Source organism: Anas acuta, chromosome 6, assembly GCF_963932015.1.
Source record: "Anas acuta chromosome 6, bAnaAcu1.1, whole genome shotgun sequence".
Lineage (NCBI taxonomy): Eukaryota > Metazoa > Chordata > Aves > Anseriformes > Anatidae > Anas > Anas acuta.
Genome location: NC_088984.1, coordinates 11583748 through 11592977, shown reverse-complemented (window position 1 = coordinate 11592977; position 9230 = coordinate 11583748).

The following is a 9230-nucleotide window of genomic DNA, read 5'->3' as shown; positions in this document are numbered from 1 at the left end:
CCAGCTATCATTATCCCCTGCCCTCCATCATCTGATGGCCAGGCCACACTCCTGGGGCTGACCCAGCCTCAAATAGCAAAACTTTTATCCTCTGAGGTGCAGGCATCACAACTTCCTTCCTTGTAGTATGAAAGGAGGAGCAAAAACACAAAGCTGGCAGCTGTAGGGCTTTATCCTAATTACAGAGCTCATTTTCCCAGCTGAGATGAGGCCTGTTAGCTTTCCTCCATCCCAGCACATAGACCAGTGACACCTAAAAGATGATTTCCAGCCATATAATGAGGCTGAATGTGGTGACCGTGCCTTTTACTAGGGCTCTGCAGCATCCCTCCTACCCTGGTGGTATTTTTCCCCCAAGCCCAGAGCTGGGCTGAGACACTGCAGAGCTGAAAGCTGCATGGGACACTTGGGTTGAAGAAAGACAGCCATGACATGGCAGCAGCCCGAGGATCATAGCAAAAGCCCCGAAGGCAGTGGTTTTAAGTCCTACACAAGCTGCAAAAGAACTGACTGTAAGTGAGGACTCATCTTCATCAAAGCCCAGCTCTCAATTTAGCCATGTCCATGGTTGTAGCAAGAGAAGAGCGATATCTAAATGTTGGAAGCAAGAATCAAGTCTGAAAATGCCAGAAGAGGAGGATGCTGCTAATTCTCTGTGTCTGACAGCTGAAGACGGCCTCCTACCCTGTAACCTCGTATCATAAGAAGTGAGGTCACATAATGCTGTCTCTGGTAATGCAAAAAGACATTTTATCCTTTCTGCAATGTCATTTACTAGAGATGCACATTTCTTCCAGCCTGTCCTGAAAGGAGGATGAACCCCTAGGAGATTTCTATTAGCCTAGTGTGACAGTGGGCCTCGTGACAGTTTTTCAGCTGAGAAAATATGGACAGTATCACTTCTGAAAAGTAAAAGAAGCCCATCTCATCCCACCAGAGGCCTTTGGCTACTGCACAATGACAGCCATCAAGAAAGCATCGCCCTGCAACTGGCACCCACAGCAGAAGAGGCTAGTAACACCACATCCACCTGGATAAAAACACTTAATGCCACATGGGGCCATTATGGAGGTACGTGGCCATCGAGGGCAGGTTTTGCACATGCCCAGTCAAGCTGAGTCCTGGCACGGGGCTGGGCTTTCCCCTGCAGACATGAGGAACGGGACAGATTAAAATCTTCCATAACAGAAAACCACATTTTATCCAAGCATCTAAAGAAGACCGATGTGTTACTAGCTCTTGATAGAAAACAGACACAGTGGCAGTCAAAACCTGTTTAGGGACTAAATAGCACTGCAGGTCAGAGAGCTTTAAGCCAGCATCAGCCAGCACCAGGCCCCCTCAAGGGCCTGGGCCTCTGTAATTTCCTGTCACCACACAGCCAGTCTGGGGGACGGTGAAGACCAAAGTCAGCTCTCCTCAAGATTGCTCCAGCTGAACTTTCCTTCCTGATCCATCTACCCTTGCTTGTAGATGATCTCTAAGACTTCAAAGGCATCTGATCCAAATCCCTTTTCAATGGCATGGCACTCATCAAATTATACATTTATTTTGTTTACTCTGCCTTAGCGTGAAATATTTTTGTAGTTGCCAGCTCTCCATGACACCAGGTATATTACCAACATTTCTTCTTACAGATGGGGCTTTCCAGAAGCATCTCAGCAGCATATCAAAATGCCCATTGATTTCAGTAAGATTTAGATATGGAGGCTTCTCATGCATTGTCAATCCCCTTAGGCACTTATCTGAATCTTCCAGCACCTAAGCACCTTTGAAAATCCAATCCAAACACCACACTGCAGCCTCTCACTAGGATGTCTGAATTGTTTCATAATCGGCATGAAAAACCAGCAGCCTCCATGCAATTATCCAGCTGACAGCTGCTTCCACTACAGCACTGCTAACATTTGCATGAGTGAGTATCAAAGTGGGACAGCTTTTGTGCATCAGTACAGGAATATTTGGCCAGAAGACGACTAAGCAGCCTATGAAAGCTGATGCATGTCACAACACAGATAACAGACGGTGGTTTCCAAGTATGATGCAAGAGATTCATTCACCCTTTTTTCCCCTTATTTTCTTTGGCTTTTTTTTTTCTTTTCCATTTTTTTTTCCACTTGAGCAATTGCTTAGAGACAGTCTCACACCTGAAAGCAGGCAAAGCTGAGGTGCTTTAGAACTGCTATTGCTGTGTGAGAAGCAGTGGTGTCTCAAAAACTTACCATGGCTGCCTTTCCTGCAGAGAAAGGCTGCTGAAAAAATTTTCTTTGCTACCATCGTGCAAATGTATCCCCTCACCTTTAGCCACAGAGAGCGTAATTTTGACATCTACAGTTCAAGGTCTTTCTGCTGAGCAAGCAGTATGGTTTGACCATAAAAATAGCTCCTCAGTTGTAAAAATTAGACTGAGTCTACATCCGTTAAGGTCAGAAGTGCTCTGCTGGGTTTTTGAAACATTTGAGTCCCTGGTCACACCATGTCTCTGTACACCATGTAAAAGTTTCTTAGATATAAAATAGCAGCATTCACAGACGTATGGAGAACAGAAGCAGGAATGTCTCGATGCCATCTGTGTATGGTGCATCACACATACACAGAGAGGAAGCATTGCGATCACTACAGCCTCTGTACCCACTATAATGCACCCACTATAGCTAATAGTTTAGGACACATTTTATTCCTTCAGTGACAGCATCATTTACACACCCATACATTAATAAAATGGGGGCTATGGGAAGAACCACTCCTCTGCTTGTACAAGTGCTTTCACTGGTCCTAAATAAGGCCTTCCAGGAGTTAAAGAGCAACAAAACAGCAGAAAGTTCAAGTAGGAATGAAGAAAAGTCATTACAGATTTAACTGGCTGTGTAAAACCCCCAAAGCTTAGAATTAAAAGCTTTTAAAAAGCTTTGGCAAGACTCACTGAATCATCAAAATTTAAAGGCAGAAATATCGCTAAGGAGATGTTACCCAGACCTTTAACTCAATAATGGAGAAAGAAGTGGGGCAGGAGGGGATTTAAAAAAAAAATAAAAGAGAAAAATCCCTTCAAAGCCACTGATAGACTTGGGCTGGTCAAGTTACTGCTAACAGTATTTCAGAATGGCTGTAAATCCCGCACTTAATGTGCAGTGTGGAGTATGAGGGAAATGTACAACTGGAAATTACACAGGAAGTCGCTTGGATGTGCTGGACCACCACACAGTCCCCTTCCAAGCAGCTTATATTAATAAATTAATCATACGTTTTCCTCCCACCAAATGCCCATTTCTTTCTTCTTCAACATCTCTTACATTTCTCCAGGTACTCTGTACCTACTCGCAGTCCTCATGTATCTTGATGTTTGTATGTAAAGCCACCTGTGGTTTTGGCTCCAAACTTTGGCTCCTACCTTTCATAAAAAAACGAACTTTTGTTATAGGAAAAACACTGCTCTGACCATCCCCCTGTAAACTGGAGATTTCCATATTCTTGCTAATTCCTGCACATCAGAATTACAGAGGATTAAAATTAATACACTTTATTTTCATGCTCCAGCTATTAACAATAAAATCATGAACAAATTTGTGCAGCATTTAAAACCAACTATGGGCTTAACCCAAAACCAGCTGGAATCAAACAGATCCTATTATCCTATTTGGTTTGGATCACTTCCTTAATCCAAGGGCCAAAGGCAGCTGTGGACACTGGAGGCTGAGAAGGCCTGCCTGGGCCTGGTTGTGGCTCTGAACACTGGCTTTCATTAGTTTTTCCCTGTCCTTTCTTGTTATTTAGCCTAGTAAACATAAATATTATTGCATTTCAGGTCTGGGTATATCCTTCATGAAATTAAGAAACAAGCCTCAAAGAGAAGCAGAGGTACAAACAGCCCCAGTTTTGCCACCTGAAAAGTCTCCATAGGAAACTTTGTCTTTGGGCTATCCTAATCTTTATTAAAACCTCAGGGTTTGGTCATTTCTTTTTCTGGCTATTTTAATATCATCACATTTAATTGAGCAGACAATTGCATTTTCTTTCCCTTTGGATTTCTGTACTCTTGCTAGGCCCTGCAGGGTTCCCTCCTGCTGATGGAGGTAAAAATGGTGCAGGCCTTCTCCTGAGGAGTGCTCCTCTCACAAGCCAAGGAAAGCCGCTCAGCACTCCTCCAGCTGCGTCACCTTATGTCAAAACAAGTTGATTCAACAGAATCTTAAATTTTTGTAGAGCTTTACCAACTTTGCTGAGAATTTTTGTAGTAAAAATGTTATGGTCTATAGCGTTTGGGATTTTGACAGTACAAGTTTCACTTCCACAATAGCATCATGTAATTAAAATCAGGTAGCAGACGTTTATAATAAAATGGAAGAGATGAAACAGGAAAATAAAGAAAATACGAGTTTTGTGTTTGGCAGAATGATATGTTGTATCAGTTCATTGAAACTGAATTTTAACTTTTCATCTCAGTTTTCATATAAGGCAAATATGGAAGGATCAGGCTAGCCCATAAGTAGAAAGCTGCTTTCTGTTGTATCCAAATGATATCTACTCCTGCAACACCTTCATCACCCAGAATTCTTCCAGTCCAGACAATAATGGCAGGGGAAGACCCCAGTTTTGGCTTTTCCCCAAACTTCCAGCGTTAACAGACAATTGTTATGGATTGAGAAAGTTGCAGTTCCTGCAAAGGGACTTGGAAAATACACACACAGCTCTCTGAGTCTGCTCCTGAGGCCTCTTCACATAATTTATGTCCTTTGGCTTGCAACGAGCCCTTATGCAGATCCCATGCAAAGCCCACAGAAGATGATGTTTGTGAAAAGCTTCAGCACCAATGTGAATACGATCAAGTAACAGCACAGGAGTCATACCTGAAGAGAGGAAGCCAACAACTCAGTCTACTTTCAGACAGAGAAGACTTTCTGGCTGTCCCACACAGGCATCAGGAAGCCATTTGTTTATGCATTATTATTATTTATGATAAATGAAGTGTGCTGTAAACCTAAGGCCAGAAGAGGCTGTGCAGATGGAATAAGATGCTCCTCAGATGGCTGCTCTGGGGAGACTGAAATGTTTTTGCAGAGCTAATTGCCTCATAAATTGGTTTTATTCTCCTGGCTGAGTCTAATGTCTTCTTTTAAAGTTAATAAAAAGAACTCAATTTGCTGATTGTTCTGGACTCAGTACTAGCAAAAAGAGCACTCAGGGACTCTGGAAGGACCCAGACAATTCCTCAAAGCCATTGCAGCCTGGATGCTAAGTGGTGACAAGCGAGGTGTTCCCTGCTGCTCCTTAATCTGCTTTCCAGGGACACTGACACACTGGGCGCCTTGGGGATCCCCCACAAACATCTGTAGGGGAGAGATCACAATTGGCAGCCCCCTGCAACAGACTCCAGGGCATGGGGACTAAGAGAGCAGAGCACACACGTGTGCCAAAATACTATCAGCAGGCATGAGAGAATCTGCAGTGTCGCAGCAGCACTAAAATCCCAGCCTAGCTTCACACAGCTTGGTGCACAGCATCGTGGCCTCCTCACACGCTTCCATTTCAGTCAGATAACTGGCACCCCAGCTGGCACTGTGCCCCTCAGATAACTAGCACACCAGTTAGAGATCGATGCCCAAGCAACTCTACAGAGATTTGTCAAATGGGGCCCACAGAGTTACGCATACAACCAATGCTCACTGACAGAAACCCACACGCAGAGGCCAAGAGAGAGTGGAAACACCAGCATCCACTTTGTGGCCCTGGTTGGATGGGACAGAGTGAGCACCCAGTGTCTGGTCCATATCCCAACATCCAGAGCGTGAGCCCCTCACAACACAAACTCCCTGCCGTTATAGCCAGAAAGAAAATAACTCCTTACCCAACGCATGCCTGAATGAAATTCCCAGTGAGATGACATGATTCAGACTTTAAAATCTGTGAACCTTTCACTTGTTTCCAGTATTTCTTCCTTTCTGGTGAACAAACCTATCTTAGCTGGGGGGAAAGAAGTGCCAAAACCTTTGTCACAGCAGTGCTCTGAGCAATAACACAAACTGGTTCAGTCTGGGGTCATCTCCTGAGGGGACACCAGGTCAATTGCCAGCACTGCCAGGGCTTTCCCTCTTGCTTTGGATGCCCAGATTTCACCCAACTGCAAGTGTTGATAGTAGGAAACAGTGAATAACTGTTAAGTTAACCTTTAATGAAATCATTTTGATAGCACATTAATAGCAGGAGGGGCTGGTTAGTGATGGGGCAGAAAAGTTTTCAACGGGCATTTGTGAGGAGGGAGATTGCCCCCCCCCAAACATTGGAAGGGTCAATTCTTCTCATAGTGCTGAATACAGAGAATTTGGCTCTGACGCTGAGCTTAATTAAATAGAAATATGAAGTAAGAAAGAAAGGCTAATTAGATAGAAATGCAGAGTTACAGGATGTGAATGCTGATTAACCTAATAATAGACAATAATGCTGTTAAAGGGAGTTAAATGGTTTGTTCAATTGATGGAATGATCTATAATATATAATATATAAAGTACTTAACAGTAAACATTTAATTGCCAACTTCAGTTGCATTTTTCTTTACTATGCAGAATAGTGTTTCATATGAGATTACTGGATAGGAACAATTCACAGTCCTGCAAAAAGACGATGTCTGTATCACATGGGAAAGAGCAACAGCATCTGCTTTGCAGAAAGCCTGAGACACAGCTAGCAATACTGGAGGCTGCCAGATAAGGGAGAGAAAAAATAAACAAAACTAACTGTCCTTCTGCTCTGGCACATCACTACCTCTGTGGGCGGGACATGCAGCCTTCCCCACATGCCTGCCCATAGGAAGGAGGGCTTGGGAGGCAGAAGATGAGCACTTCTCCTCACTTCACAAGATGGCTCCAGGAGCAACTTGCTGAGGCTTTTGGAAGGTGACCACTTGTCACAGAGAGGCAAAGCCAGCCTCTGGTGTGGGTTGTGGGGAAAGCTCTTAGAGGGCTGAAGGCATCTCTGGTTAGTGTGATCCTTTTTGTGACCGGTGAGAGAGAATCTGTGGCCCAGTGGATAAAACACCCTGCCTGCTCCCATCATGGATGCTTTCAGCATGAGATTTTCTCAGATTTTTTAAGAGGGCACAGATACTTTGCATGCTTACAGTGTTCATCAGGTGTCCAGGATGTTTTGTATTGAGGTGGGGGACTCAGATTTAATGAGTGCCTTTGTGCAGCAGGATTGCTGCATATGTAACCACAGCATCACCTTCAGTGGCAAACACACTGTATTCTGAAAAATCAATAGTCAGGACTTTTCAAGCAGTCTCTAATAGAATTGAACAGTGGACGTAAGAGAGGGGGAGTCACACCAGTAGGCCAGCAAATAAACAGTCCTCTTTGATCTCAGAGGCTCACACAGATCTCTGAATTGGAGGTACAAAAAAAAAAAAGAAGCATAGGATGGATGCAAGGCAACAGGCTTGCACTGCTCCTCTCACTGGCACACAGGCAGCACTGGTCTCATCACATTTATTTCACGCCTCAGACTGCATCACGTGGAGCAAACGATGTGAGCGTGGGCAGTTTAATACCTTGCACTCCTGCTAGAGCTCTTCTTTCCGCCACCACACTGCATGCAGCTGGGAGGAGATCATCTCTACTTGGTGGAGCTCAGCCCCTGCCTGAAAGGGTTACCTGTGGAAGGGACTGATTCACCTCGCTTGGATTTCCAAAACCAGTCTCGCTCACACGTCCTCGTTACTGCATGGCTTTACCACCCAGGTGCCTGGCACCTGCTTTGCTGTGTGAATTCATGAGGAAGAGCCCAGACAAGCAGAACACACGCAAAGAAACTGCTCAGCCTCGGGAAGCGTGTGTGCTCCCAAATGCAGGCAGGGCATGGGATAAAGCCACTGCCAGGGAAAGAGAAGCTGGTACAAGACCATGCCCTGGCCAGAGAGTGATGCAGTAGCTTAGGCTCGGAAAAAAATCACCTCCGACTCTGATTTCTGTGCCCCTGTGGTTGTGACCTTCAGTTTTTCGCTGTTTACCACGGCACCATGTTGTTTACCATCTGCTGGGGGCCTTCATGCTGACCACCCTCCTCTCCCCTGCTCACACATCAGACCTCCAGCTTAAATGCACCTGTAGTCAAGCAACACAGATGGGAATTTCCAAAAACAAACAGTGGAGAGAGTTGGGTACCTGGCTTAAATAACTAGCAACCCCCAACAGATCTATCCCCCTGGATTTAGAGAAAAAAAAAAATAAATCACAAAATGCCTCTCGGCCACACACTGAAACAGCTTGCAGATCCTCCCCACTGCTCCCGGCAGCTGGCTGCCTCCCAGCCCAGCGATGAGCGATGCCAACTCCATTACCTGCACCACGGGGCCAAGGGGAGCAGGCCGGCCATTAGCTGCCCGTGATGAGCTAATTAATCACGGGCACTTGCTGAATTCCTGCTCCTGCACCATTATTAATGGCTCTGTGGATTGGGGCGGGCAGCAGAGGGTCCCCCACCTGCTGAAGCAGCAGTCCTGCTCTGCGAAGGGCACCGCTGCACCCAGCCAGCAAAGAGGAGACTTTGTGGAGAGCGGCCCCAAACTCACATCTCCCCCTTGGGTCAGAGAGGGGCTTCCCAGCTCCCCTCTGGAGCACCTGGGCTCAAACTCCCTGTCATGGGGTCCTCCTGGGCAGTGTGTGGCATCACAAGGCTGAAGGATGGCCCTGGTGGCAACTTCTTCTCCCTTCACATGGGGACACCATGGAGCAGCTGCGTGCTGCGAGTTGGGCACTGGCACCCCGACCCTTTTCCACGCATTCCCACCCAGGCCTGGCAGCACCCAGGCACCCAGCCTCACCTCCTGCATCCTCCATCTGTAGAGGCTCCTGGGGTGAAGCCCAGCTCTCCTGCAGCATGGTGAGGTCTCTCAGGGCTGACTGGGGGCTCACAAGCCGGTTCCTGCCCCAGCACGCTGCCAGGGCTCACACAGCTGCAGCCTGTACGTGGCCACCAGCTGCAGCAGCAATTTCAGGTGCACAGCCTGCCTCTTCCCTTGTGCCTGCTGCAGGGTTCAATTCAGGTCCATCTGAGTGCCGCAGAGGTGAGAGGCTAAAGGCAGTAAAACCCTCCGTGCTGTCTGGAAACGAAGGAACCACACAAACACAGTCTGGCCTGCTCCCCATGCTGGCTCTGAGGCTTGTGTGCCTGCATGCTAAAGCAGAGCCTGGCAGTCCATTCATCAAAGTGCTAATTGGCACCGGTGTGCATCAGAT